We start from the raw sequence: 13,802 nt of genomic DNA, 5'->3' as shown, positions 1-13,802 counted from the left end.
TCACTACCTTTCATTCCCACATGGAAATTTGTGAAAGATACTGTGTTAGGAAGCAACTCACTGTACGTGCATCCATATCTTCACCCATGACTATAACAGTCATTTTTTCAAGGAAATACTAGAAGACAGGCAGGGAAGCACAGAGCCTTGAATCTGTTGCTGCTCAGTAACCTAAAGCTTCATGACAGACTCACATCCTATCTCCAGGTTAAGAGAACATCATATGAATGTTATACAAACACCTTGCCAGATTTCTAAGGTTAAGTTCAGTATTTAGATAGCTAATTAACATAATCAAAGTAATTAGAGTTCACATATTCAAAATAAATTGCAAAACACATCCTAGAAGACAGAATTAACTATGAGAACCTGAAATTTTCATTTCCTAACTTTCAAGGGCTAAACTTATCAAGACTAATATTGTACTAAAAATTGTTTTGCATTTATGCATGGTAGAATACCGGCCAGCTTATACATGGTAGAATACCAAATTGTATAACCTGTTAACAGAGCAATAAGTGTGCCTCTCTAAACATGTCCTTAGGTCACTGAAGTCATTAAAATGTGTTGACTAAGTATTAAAACTAAAGTCTTCCTTGGTCTCTTTTATGACCTCGTGAGATTTTTTATATACCATTTATGTGCATTTTAAACATCCAACTGCGATCTAAAAAAGTAATTATTGTAAACATTTTCACCCCAGATTGTCACTTCTTCTCTACAATTCTCATTAACACAACTTAATACAAAGGCATTTCCATAGCATTTTGATTTCACATACTCCATAGTGTAACTTCTATGAGTTAATAAACTTTATGCCCTATGACGGAAAACTTTCTGATAAAAGACATTAAGGTGTTAATACCATCCTAAAAATGCAGTCCAATTATCTTCCCTATTACTCCTAAAATCAGGGAAAATTAAAAGAACAGTTTTCTTCAGACAGTGAACATAAGGGAAAAAGCTCAAATTCACTATGAAATAGTCAAGGGTCACTCAGTGGCACTGATCTAGTCTATTGCTTCTGTTGTTTAAAAGATAAGAAGAGATGATAAAGATTTGTCTGGGGTAAAGTAAAGCTCCAAATATGATAAGATTTGTACTGCTACCATTCTTAACTTTTCATTATATCCATGTGAAGACTTGAAAGTTAATTTGCATTGATTTAAATAAATTACCACTTGACTATAACTTATTTTCTAAATATCCTATTCTCTCATGGAAACGTGTTTATATAGACTTTTTATTGAGATTCATTCCTTATACATGTGACCACCAATATTAGCTATACTATCTGGGTACATTTATCCATACTGACCTCAACTCATTGATATTTGCATTCTAATTAAATTCATAACATTTCTATATTAAAGAATTCAAGCAGAACATATGACTATTTTCATTAAATCCTGGCTGGAGATTGTGAAGAGAAGCATCACTTACCTAAAGGACATCCTATTCATATATGTGCCTATAAACATACATTTTAATGCATAAAACTATTATTCTTCTAGGAACACACCAAATAAATTACAGATATAAAAAAAAAAAACACTGATGTATCACAACTCTTTTATTTCTTTTCGTTATCTTACAGCCTGGGGATTAAAAAAAAAAGTTTGCAAAACAAAACTTTATTTCCCTGAATTTAAATATATGCTGCACATTCATTGCTAAAATAAGCATTATTTTCTATATTTCTAATCTCATTTCATTTGGGCTTAAAATTTCAGCCATATCACTAGACAGACTTGTGAGTACAAACATATAGTCACGTTCAAAGATCTTTTTTTGCCCTGGTAGGGCGGGGGGGATATGCTTTTAACTTGTTCCACATTCTTCCTTTAACCCTCAGTACTTTTGCTTTTTTATAATCCACAATAAATAGCCCAGGAGTGCTCATAGAATGTGCTGATTATAAATAAACTGGTATAAACACCTGATTATAAAGTGAAAAGTTATGACCAACCTAAACAGCATATTAAGAAGCAGAGACATTACTTTGCCAATAAAGGTCCATCTACTCAAGGCTATGGTTTTTCCAGTAGTTATGTACGGATGTGAGAGTTGGACTATATAGAAAGCTGAGCGCTAAAGAATTTATGATTTTGAACTGTGGTGCTAGAGAAGATTCTGGAGAGTCCCTTGGACTGCAAGGAGATCCAATGTCCATCCTAAAGGAGATCAGTGCTGAATATTCATTGGAAGGACTGATGCTGAAGCTGAAATTCCAACACTCTGGCCACCAGATGTGAAGAACTGACCATTTGAAAACACCCTGATGCTGGGAAAAGTTGAAAGCAGGAGAAGGGGACAACAGAGAATGAGATAGATGGTTGGATGGCATCACCAACTAGATGGACATGAATTTGAGCAAGCTCTGATAGTTGGCGATGGATAGGGAGGCCTGGCACGCTACAGTCCATGGAGTCGCTAAAGAGTCAGACACGACTGAGCAACTGAACTGAATTGACTGATGAAGTGAAATGACTCCTTGTTCCTGATCCGTCATCAGTGCCTCTCCTAAAGGATGGAAATTTTAGTAATTTATCCTCTTTTCTAACCTCTAAAACTTCAAATATTATACATCTTTCTGGATTAATGAACTGTGGACACTGCCAATTGAGTATTCTTTGCAAAACATCATGAATTTACATTTTTTACATAATACCTATGTTTTTCATTACTTTTCACAAATTTTTATAGCTGCATTCTTTTCATTTCTTTTTTCAGTTGGCTTTGGGACTTTAAATATATGTAAGCTCTATCACTATTTCTTCCTTTTTACAGTATTTCCAAATGTTCTCTGTACGCAACAGAGCTCATATATGCTACCCTTCCTCCATGTCTCCTGAATCAAGTTTCAAGTTGCAATTTTTAACATACAGCATTTTTGTAATGATGTGTAGGACTTGCTAAAGATCAGAGGAGAAAAAGAACTAAGAAAACAACAGTCACAGATATTTGAACATTCATGGACTATTCTCTCACCACCCTCCAAACCTAGGATTGGTGAAGGAAAGCAGAGCAAAGAGAAATAAGCAAGCAGAGAAATAGAAATAGAAAAACACTGCAAAGAGAAAATAGTGATTTAAAAGTGCAGAGATGAAAAGAAGAAGAAGAGAGAGAAATAAACATATGGAGAGAGTGCAAATGTCTGGCCAAGACAGGAAAGCAAGATGTCCAGAAAATCTGATAGCCATCTTCTAAAGCAGTGTGAGAGTCTCACTCTTTGTAAATAGATGTTTGAACTTTAAAATATAAACATCTATCTAGAATATATGGTTATTATATTTCATACTTGATTAAAGAAATGTTCTGATTCTACTCTGAATTAATTTGAAGAGAATGGTGAACTAAATTTAACTAAAGCAGTGAAAATGCCATGCACTATGTATAAAATTGACTCAACAACACTTATCCAATAATAAATGCCTGACAAAAGAAATTTTTTGGTTGGAATTATCATTTAATATAGTTTACTTAATGTTTTTATACATGAATATTGGCATATGTGTTTCTTAATACAAGAAATGTAAATAAACAAGAAAATGTATCCATGGTCAACAGAAAAAATATGAAACAGAAGCAGAACCAGAGATGGTTCAAATGCTAGCATTGTCAGGCTTGTGTATGCTGAAGTATCTGATAGAAAAGGCCAAAGACTATGTGTTCACCTGAGTATTTTCAACAGAGAAATGGAAAATGTTTAAAAAAGTAAATTGAAAATGTCATACCTGAAAAAAAAAATACAGGTAGTCTAATAATTGCTGCTACAAAGATAAGAATTAATTTCAAGAATGCATGAGAGAAATTATCCCAACTTGATTAAAAATATAAACACAGGGTGATCTGAAGGGCAATATCAAGTGATATAACATATGTTTTAATATGTTGAAATCCAAGAAGGAAAATAAAAAAATAAAAAATAAAGAAGTAATGCTTAAAAATTTTTCAAAATGAAATAAATAGATCAACCACCATAAACAAGAACCTCATTGAACCCTTATAATGAAAAAAGGAAAAATATACATACACTCAGACACATGAGAAAATTGCTGAAAAACGAGAATGAAGAACAAATCTTAAAAAGCCATCATGGAAGAAAAAAATTTGAATCAAAATCAAAGATATTTTCAGATAAACAAAAGGTGTGATATTTTTTGTCTATCTTAAACTTCAAAACGTTTAATCAAACTTAATTGTGCAAAAGCTTTTAAGTTTCATTAGGTCCCACTTGTTTATTTTTGCTTTTATTTCCAATATTCTGGGAGGTGGGTCATAGAGGATCCTGCTGTGATTTATGTCGGAGAGTGTTTGGCCGATGTTCTCCTCTAGGAGTTTTATAGTTTCTGGTCTTACATTTAGATCTTTAATCCATTTCGAGTTTATTTTTGTGTATGGTGTTAGAAAGTGTTCTAGTTTCACTCTTTTACAAGTGGTTGACCAGTTTTCTCAGCACCACTTGTTAAAGAGGTTGTCTTTTTTCCATTGTATATCCTTGCCTCCTTTGTCGAAGATAAGGTGTCCATAGGTTCGTGGATTTATCTCTGGGCTTTCTATTCTGTTCCATTGATCTATATTTCTGTCTTTGTGCCAGTACCATACTGTCTTGATGACTGGCTTTGTAGTGTAGTTTGAAGTCAGGAAAGTTGATTCCTCCAGTTCCATTCTTTTCTCAAAACTGCTTTGGCTATTCGAGGTTTTTTGTATTTCTATACAAATTGTGAAATTATTTGTTCTGGTTCTGTGAAAAGTACCATTGGTAGCTTGATAGGTATTGCATTGAGTCTATAGATTGCTTTGGGTAGAATAGCCATTTTGACAATATTGATTCTTCCAACCCATGAACAAGATATGTTTCTCCATCTGTTTATGTCCTCTTTGATTTCTTTCATCAGTGTTTTATAAATTTCTATATATAGGTCTTTTGTTTCTTTAGGTAGATATACTCCTAAGTATTTTATTCTTTTTGTTGCAATGGTGAATGGTATTGTTTCCTTAATTTCTCTTTCTGTTTTCTCATTGTTAGTGTATAGGAATGCAAGGGATTTCTGTGTGTTAATTTTATATCCTGCAACTTTACAGACTTAAACTTCCACCTATATTATATAAATAAATAAATATATATATATATATATATATATATATATATATATAATCAACCAAAACAGAAAAACAGAAAAAGAAATCATATAATAATAAAACTTCATCTTCAGGAATGAATGAAGAAACCATACATTTAAAAACCAAACATCTAAAAATAAATTAATTTAGGCCTACTAAAACTTTCATGAAAAAACTGTTGATTCTTTAAATAAAACTAAATATACTCTGAAAATTATAACATATCCAGGTATGAATTACATGGTATTAAAACAAAAGTCAGAGAGGGTAAGGAGAGCATGTTGTTGTAGAGATCCTACATCACTGATGGAGTAGTAAGCAGACTTTTCAACAAACAGTGTAATAAGATAAAGGTAAACATTATAATTCCTAAAACAATTCACAAAAATAATGTTAAGGCATAATAAATTATCTAACAGGAAATAAAACTGATTATATGAGTATATGATTCACTGAAAAGTGGGCACAAAAGAAAGTGTAAATCAACCAAAGAGAAAAATCCCACTAATGTTAGTTTTCACCTAAAACATGACAATAATTGCATTAAAAAATGAAATTGCAGATTTTTTAGGCTAGATAAAAAAGGAAAATTTAACTCTTTTTTTGATTTATAAGAAAAACATCATATATAAAAAATATACCTGTGTATTTTTTTTAATGTTAAAAACAATCCATAACACATGAAATATACAGATAAGAAAACTTATTTTTATATTCATATCAGACAAATTAGACATCAGGAAAAGAGGAATACCAAAAAAAAGGACATTTCATAATTATGTAATAGTTTATGAAGAAGTATAATTTAAAAAGTTATAAAATGGAAATTTATTCTATCTTTATGTTATATTAGAACAAGTAAAAGTGTAAAGGTCATGACATTTTTATGTGTTAAAATGTTAGAAAACACAAAATAAATTTAAAACCAAAATAAGAAGACAGAAAACTTAAAAATAAAAACCAAACTATTTGGAGACCAAGATGGCAGAGGAATAGGTGCATATGGAGAACATCTCTCTCCATGGATACATGAGTAATACACCTTCAGACAAAGAAGTGCGTGCAAAACACCAGCTTAGAGCAGACAGGAGAACCTTACCAGTGGAAAAGAATATTTAGAACCACACAAAACTCAGTAGGAAGAAGGATTTAGGAGGAGAAACAGGAGTGCTAGTAGGACTAGACCTGCCCTCAGTGGGTGAGGGAACTGAAGCAGGGATCTAATCCCCATATCATGGCAATTGTCAGAGAAGAACCATTTAAGGCTGAGAGTGAAACAGCTGACCTGTGGAAGCCTAAATGGAATGAGAATCAGACAGTCCTAGCCACAGCCATACATAACCCTGGGAGGGACGCATGTCACCTAGAAAGTGCAGCAGCTAGGAGCTGGAGTTTAGGGATTGTGGCACAAACCCAGGGTGAGGGCTGCTGTTGACTGTGGAGAGACAGACTGGGGATGTGAGGGAGGAGATCATGGTGGGGAATGCCTGTGAAGGAAAGCCAGGCAGCCATGGAAACTAGGCAATATGGCTGAGTCATGTGTAGTGGGGTGGAGCTGTCACCATAGCCTCTTTCTCCACATGCCAGCATCTGGAAGCTGAACAATAGAAAGGCTGGCCCATCAAATGCCTGATAAACTGAGCTACAGAGAAGGACCCCACCCAGGGTGCCCCTTTAAGTGCCTGATGCTCTGATCTAACGAGTAGGACCCCAGGCATGGGGACGCCTCTATGTACCTGAAGTGCCAAACAACAGAGAAGGACTTCAGGCAAGGGAGCCCTCTAAGTGCCTGATTGGGCAGAGGTATGGAGAAAGACTGGCCAAAGAGGCCTTATTATCGCCAGCCACAAGAGGCACAAAAAAAAAAAGAAAAAAAAAAAACTCTGATAGGGCCATAACTCCTGCAGCAGAGGCAGTCTGTGTCCCTGTATACTTCATGTCACAAGGGTCCTCGCAAGCCAAGCAGCTGTGCCACCTTCATGCTCAACCCTCAATGGGGCAAAGCTGCCACAGGCAAAAAATGTCTTGTGTCTATGCACACAGGGTCACTTTGGTGGTGTCTGACTCTTTGCAACCCTGTGGACTGTGGTCTTCTCTATCAGGGGGATTCTCCAGGCAAGAGTACAGGAGTGTATTGGCCAACACTGGTTGCCATGCCCTTCTAGAACACTATATTTCCTGCTGCCTAGCCGCCAACTCCCCTGAATACCTGGTGCTATCAGAACCCCTGCAACCCAAGCAGATGCACCACCTCCATGCCTGGCCCTCACAGGGACAAACCCAAGTCCTCCAGGGCAGCCTCAGGAGCAAACCCAAGTGGATGACCCACACGTAGCAGTGAAAGTAAAACCACAATTGAAACCCAGTGGCAGTGTGGCTAAGGGAGAAGACCCAAAACCTTTCCACCAACTGTGCAACCTGCACACTATATCCACATGATCAACTAGGCAGACTCTGTGTCTGTGGAATATTTAAAAGGACACTGAGAGCTCCCACAGAAGAAAATGCACTGGTTCTGATAGCTGTGGGCATTGGAGGCAAGAACACACAGGAGCAGGACCAAATTAGAATCTGAGCTGCTCCCTTGGAAGGGCCAGCGACCAGCACAATGTTGGAGAGCATTCTTGGGAGGTGAGGTGGACTGTGACTCCCCACGAGGGAAAGGACTCTGACAGCAGTGACTCAAGACAAACATTTATTATTCTTACGTTTGACTTTTTCTGTAGAATCTTTTGGATTTATTTTTTTTTTCTTTTTTTTCTCCTACCCCACCCTTCTGTTGTAGTTGTCAAGTTTATTGTCACTATGAAATCTAATTAAGCTTTTGAGTTTTTTATTTCTTTTATTTTCTCACTCACATTTTTTTTTTTTTATTTTGCTTATAAATCTCTGCCTCTATTGGGCTTTTGCAGTTCTATAGAGTTTTCCTTTTTTTTTTATTTTCTTTTCTCTTTTTTAATTTTTTAAACTTATTATTTTTTTTCTGCATTTATTCCTTCATTTGCGTTTCCTACTGTTCTTTTCCCCTTGCAGTTAATCTTTAATGTATATAAATATTTTTTACCTACCTCTATTTAATTTTGCATATCTATTCACTTTCTTTTTCTTGTCTTTCTTTCCTTTTCTCTCCACATATTTGTTATTTTTGTTTCATTGCTTTATTCCGACTTGGCACCTTGCTTTTGTTTTGTTTTCCAGTTTGTGCTTTAGCTAGTTTTGTTCTTAACTTGTGTATATTATTTTTGGTTTCCTTTGTTGGCCAAGTCAATCTATTGTACTTTATTTTTGTTGCACTGTTTTAATTTTGCTTATGGGTGTATATGTATATGTGTATATTCAGTGATATTTTTTATTGGTGTTATAAGCTTCTGCTCCTACATTGGGCTTTTGCAGTTCTGTGGAGCTTTCTTTTCTTTCTCTCTCTCTCTCACTTTTTTTAAATCTTTCTTCTTCATTTTTGGTCTTTATTTTTTCCATTTCTCTTTTTTTATCTTAAATTTTAATTTTTTAAACCTATTATACTTTTCTACACTTATTCCTTTGTTTGCCTTTCCTACTGGTCTTTTCCCCTTGCAGTTAATTTTTAATGTATATAAATCTTATTTGTCTAGCTCTATTTAACTTTGCATATCTATTCTTTCTTTCCTTTCCTCTCAAAATATTTTTTAGATTGGTTTTCATTGCTTAATTCCCCACTTGGCACCTTGCTTTCATTTTGTTTTCCGTTTTGTGCTTTAGTCAGTTTTTGTCTTAACTAGTAGATATAATGTTTGGTTTCCTTTGTTTGCTGCATGAATCTACTGTACTTTTTGTTGTACTGATTTGATTTTGCTTATGGGTGTGTGTGTGTGTGTGTGTGTGTGTGTGTGTGTGTGTATTCAGTCACATTTTTTACTGGTGTTATAAACCTCTGCCTATATGTTAGGTTTCTGCAGTTTTATGAAGTTTTCCTGTTTTGTTTGTCTTTTTCTTATTTTTTTATTTTTAATTTTTAACCTATTATACTTTTTTCTATACTTATGCCTTTGTTTGCCTTTCCTACTGGTCTTTTACCCTTGAAGTTAATTGTTAATGTATATAAATCTTCTTCATCTACCTCTATTTAACTTTGCATATCTATTTTCTTTCTTTACTTTCTTTCCTTTCCTCTCAACATATTTTTTAGTTTTGTTTTCATTGCTTTATTCCCCACTTGGCACCTTGCTTTAGTTTTTTTTTTTTTTTTTTTTTCTTTCCAGTTTGCGCTTAAGTTAGTTTATTTCTTAAGTTTTTTCTTAACTGGTAAATATAATTTAAGTAAGTTTTTTTCTTAACTGGTAAACATAATCTTTTATTTCTTTTGTTTGCTAGTCAATGTACTGCACTTCATTTTTGTTGGACTGTTTTCATTTTGCTCATGGGTATATATGTATGTGTATATTCCATTATTTAAATTATTATTTGCCTGGTTTTGTAACTGCCATTTGTCTCCAGTTCATCTTTGGTTTCTTATTTTTGGGTATGTGTTTCAATTTTACTTAATGCAGTCGTGGAATCTTTGTTCCTGACTAGAGATCAAGTCCTGAGCCTTTGTACTGGGAGCACTGACTCCAAGGCCCTAGACTACCAGAGAATTAACCCTCAAGTGTATCAAATAGTGAGAACTCACACAAAGGAAACCCAGTGAATAAAAGCTCTGTCATCACCCAAACAACAGTAGCACTCTGTGCAGGACTCCCCATCTGAACAACAAACAAAGCAAAACTACAAACCCAGTCATCAGCAGACTGGATTACCACCTCACTCAGACTTGCCCATCAGAGGAAAAACAAGCAAGCAAACAAAAAAACTCAGCACAAATCTCACCCTATATGAAGCTTAAACAATCCACTGGGCCAACCGTAGGAGGGTAGAAATCAAAAGGAAGAACAAATTTAACCCTGAAGTTTGGGAAAAGGAGAACTCAAACACAGTAAGTTAGAAATAAAAATGATGAAAAGACAGAGAAACACTACACAAATAAAGGAAAGATTAGAAACACAGAAGTTGAAATAAATGAAGAGGACATAGGCTAACTACCTGAAAAATAATACAGAATAATGATAGTAAAGATGATCAAGAACCTTGAAAACAGAATTCATAAAATGCAAGAATCAGTTAACAAAGACCTAGAAGAATAAAATAATAAATTTATGGAGACAAGCAACACAATTACTGAAATTAAAAATACTTTAGAAGAAATCAATAGCAGAATATATGAAGCAGATGAATGTATCAGTGAACTGGAAGATAAAATGGTGGAAATAACTTCTGAAGAGCAGAAACAAGTAAAAAGAATGAAAAGAACTGAGGATAGTTTCAGACCTCTGGGACAACATCAAATACACCAACATTCGAATTATAGGGATCACAGAAGAAGAGGAAAATAAAGGGAATGATAAAAATTTTGAAGAGATTATAGTTGAAAATTTAACCAACGTGGAAAAGGAAATAGTCAATCAAGTTCATGAGGTGCAAAGATTCCCATACAGGATAAACCCAAGGAAAAACATACCAAGACCCATGCTAATCAAACTAAAAAAGATTAAACAAAAGGAAAGAATATTAAAATCAGCAAGGGAAAAGCAACAAGTAACATACAAGAGAAACCTGCAGGCCAGAAGGGATTGGCAGGATATATTTAAAGTACTGAAAGGGAAAAACCTGCAACTAAGATTACTGTACGCAGTAAGGAACTCATTCAAATTTGACGGATAAATAAAAAGCTTTTCAGACAAACAAAATTTAAGAGAATTCAGTACCACCAAATGTGCTTTAGAACAAATGTTAAAGGGACTTATCTAGTTAAGATGTACAAGAGAAGAAAGCGATCTACAAAATCAACCCCAAAGAATTTTTAAAATGGCATTTTGAATATATATATTAAAAATTGCTTTAAATGTAAATAGATTAAATGCTTCAATCAAAAGACACAGGCAGGCTGAAAGGATACAAAAACAAGGCATATATGTGTGTTGTCTACAAGAAACCCACTTCAGACCTAAACACAGTCATAGACTGAAAGTGAGAGGACGGAAAAAATATATTCCATGCAAATGGGAAGCAAAAGAAAGTTGGAGTAGCAATCCTCATATCAGGCAAAATAAACCTCAAATAAAGAAGACTAAAAGAGATACCGAAGGATGCTACATGATGATCAAGGGATCAATCCAAGAGGAAGACATAATAATTGCAATTATCTAGGCAGTCAACATAGGAGCACCTTAATCATAAGACAAACACTAACAGACATAAAAGGAGAAATTAACAGTAACACAATAAGAGTAGTAGACTTTAACACCCCACTCACACCAATCATCAAAACAGAAAATGAATCAAGAAACACAAGCCTTAAATGATACTTTAGAAAAGAAGGATCTCATTGATATCTTCAGGACATTCCATCCTAATACAGAATACTACACCTTCTTCTCAAATGCTCATGGAACATTCTCCAGGATAGACCATATCTTGGGTCACAAATCAAGTCCTCAGTAAATTTAAGAAAATTGAAATCATATCAAACATCTTTTCCAACCACAACTCTATTCAACTAAATATCAATTACAAGAAAAAGAAGAAAAAAAAAACCCTGTAAAAAGCACAAACACCTGTGTTTCTAAACAACCTACAGATACTGAAGAAATCAAAAGGGAAATAAAAAAGTTTCTAGAAACAAATGACAATGAAAACATGATAACTCAAAACCTATGGGATTTAGAACTGCAGCAAAAGCAGCTCTAAGAGAGAAGTTTATAGCAATGCAATCCTACCTCAAGAAACAAGAAAAACATCAAATAGACAACCTAACCTTGCCCCTAAACAACTGGCAAAAGAACAAGAGAAAAAAAAATTAGTAGAAGGAAAAAAAATCATAAAGATCAGAGCAGAAATAAGTGAAAAAGAAATGAAAGGAACAATAGCAAAGATTAATAAAACTAAAAGTCTTTGAGAGATAAACAAAATTGAAAAACGTTTAGCCAGACTCATCAAGAAAAAAATAGAACAATAAAAACCACAAAATTAGAAATGAAAAAGGAGAGGTTGCAACAAATAATGCCAAAATACAAGGGATCATAAGAGACTATTATGAACAACTATGTGGCAACAAAAAGGGGAAAAAAAATACTAAGAGAAATGGACAGATTCTTAGAAAAGTTGTCTTCCAAGCTGAACCATGAATAAATAAAATTATGAGCAACCCAATTACAAGCACTGAAATTGAAGCTGTGATCAAAAATCTCCCAAAAAACAAAAGCCCAGGACCAGATGCCTTCAAAGGAGAAGTCTATCAAATATTTAGAGAAGAGCTAAGGCCTAGCCTTCCAAAACTCTTTCCAAAAAATTGCCAAGGAAGGAACACTTTCAAACTCATTCTACAAGGCCACAATGATACCAAAACAAGACAAAGACAACACACAAAAAAGAAAGCTACAGGTGAATATCACTGATGAACATAGATGAAAAAATCCTCAACAAAATTTTAGCAAAAAGAATTCAGTGATACTCATGTCCACTGAGTCAGTGATGCCATCCAACCATCTCATCCTCTGTCGTCCTCTCCTCCTCCCGCCCTCAACCTTTCCCAGAATCAGGGTCTTTTCAAAGGTGTCAGCTCTTTGCATCAGGTGGCCAAAATATTGGAGTTTCAGGTTCAACATCAGTCCTTCCAATGAGCACTCAGGACTGATCTCCTTTAAGAGGCACCTCAACATAGTAAAGGCCAGATATGATAAACCTACAGCAAACATTATTTTCAATGGTGAAAAACTAAAAACATTCCTTTCTACAAGATAGAAGAAATCATTCCTTTCTACAAACATACTTTCTACAGGATAGAAAGCCCAGAAGAAAACCCATGAACCTATGGGTTCCTCATTTTTTGCAAAGAAGGCAAGAATATGCAATGGGGCAAATCTAGCCTCTTCAATTTATTGTACTAGTAAAACTGGACAGTTGTGTGTAAAAGAATGAATTTAAAACACTTCCTAACACCAAACTCAAGGATAAACTTAAAATGAATTAAAGACCTAAATGTAAGACCAGAAACTATAAAGCTCTTAGAGGAAAACATAGGCAGAACACTTCATGACATAAATCAAAGCAAGATCCTCTATGACCCATCTCCTAGAGAAATGGGGGAAAAAAATAAATAAACATGTGGAGCCTGATTAAACTTAAAAGCTTTTGCATAGCAAAGGAAACTATAAGCATGGTGAAAAGACAACCCTCAGAATAGGAGAAAGCAGTAGCAAATGAAACAACTGATACAGCATTAACTTCCAAAATATACAAGAAACTCATACAATTCAATACCAGAAAAACAAACAACCCAATCAAAAAGTGGGGAAAAGACCTAAAAAGACATTACTTAAGGCATATAGATGGCTAACAAACACATGAAAAGATGCTCAACATCACTCACTATTAGAGAAATGCAAATCAAAACCTCAAGGAGATATCACCTCACACCAGTCAGAATGACCGTCATCAAAATGTCTACAAACAATAAGTGCTGGAGAGGGTGTGGAGTAAAGGGAACACTCTTGCACTGTTGGTGGCAATGTAAATTGATACAGCCAGTATGGAAGATGGTATGGAGATTCTTTAAAATAACTAGGAATAAAACCACCAAATGACCCAGCAGTCCCACTCCT

Source organism: Odocoileus virginianus, chromosome 19, assembly GCF_023699985.2.
Source record: "Odocoileus virginianus isolate 20LAN1187 ecotype Illinois chromosome 19, Ovbor_1.2, whole genome shotgun sequence".
Classification (NCBI taxonomy): Eukaryota; Metazoa; Chordata; class Mammalia; order Artiodactyla; family Cervidae; genus Odocoileus; species Odocoileus virginianus.
Note: the sequence above shows the minus strand (reverse complement) of the source record.